A 948-nucleotide genomic window follows, 5' to 3' on the forward strand; every position below is an offset into this window, starting at 1 on the left:
AGTTCTTCTTTTCCACGGACTTGAACCCTTTAACTCCTGAAACATGTTGCTGTTCGGGTTTCCTAAAAACATCTCGGTGTTTCATTCAGGACATTCTGCTCTTCCACAAGCTTTCACTGCCTTCATCCACAAAAAGATCATCTGAGCAGCCGAGAGTTTAGATCTGTTTCTGTCTCTTCACGCTTAATTCAGAATGATGTCAGAGTTAAAAATCAGAACGTTTTATGTCTTAGAACTGAAATGAGTCAAAATGTAATTTTTTTTTTTATAAGTGAAGATAAAAATCTGGCAAGCGTAAAAATAAGTAATAAACAGAAAGGATTTCCTTGTATTAAAGTTTATATTCTAAAACACGTGATTTAAAATTATGTTTAAATCCTGGTTTGAGGATTTTTAGGAAACTCGTTCACCTCCCATCAGCCAACAGAAATAAAACTAAAACACAGTCAGATGTTTTAACTGTTCTTCATGTTTTGTGCAGAAAAATAATCACTGTTGTTTAACATTTTAGCCCTGAACCTAAAAGAGATTAATGATGTCAAAGTGGGCGGGGCCAAGGAGGTTCTGCTCCAGCCGGATGTTTTTTATTTTAATGCTAACGATGAACGGATCGATGGACTGATAGCAGCAGATGAATGAACCAATCACAATCCACCATTCTGCCTCTGAGAAAGTCTTCCATTTTGGAGCATTTGTTGGACCACGAGGATTGTAGAGACCCGCAGGAACCAGGTTTCCCCTCCTGAATGTTCGCAGGGAGTCTTTTCTGTCACATTGCCGGCTTCTCGAGTCTCCTCCCGAGTCTCCTCCTGAGTCTCCTCCCGAGTCTCCTCTCGAGTCTCCTCTCGAGTCTCCTCCCGAGTCTCCTCCCGAGCCTCTTCTCGAGTCTCCTCCCGAGTCTCCTCCCGAGTCTCCTCTCGAGTCTCCTCCCGAGTCTCCTCTCGAGTC

The sequence above is a fragment of the Kryptolebias marmoratus genome, unplaced genomic scaffold, assembly GCF_001649575.2.
Source record: "Kryptolebias marmoratus isolate JLee-2015 unplaced genomic scaffold, ASM164957v2 Scaffold31, whole genome shotgun sequence".
NCBI classification, from domain to species: domain Eukaryota; kingdom Metazoa; phylum Chordata; class Actinopteri; order Cyprinodontiformes; family Rivulidae; genus Kryptolebias; species Kryptolebias marmoratus.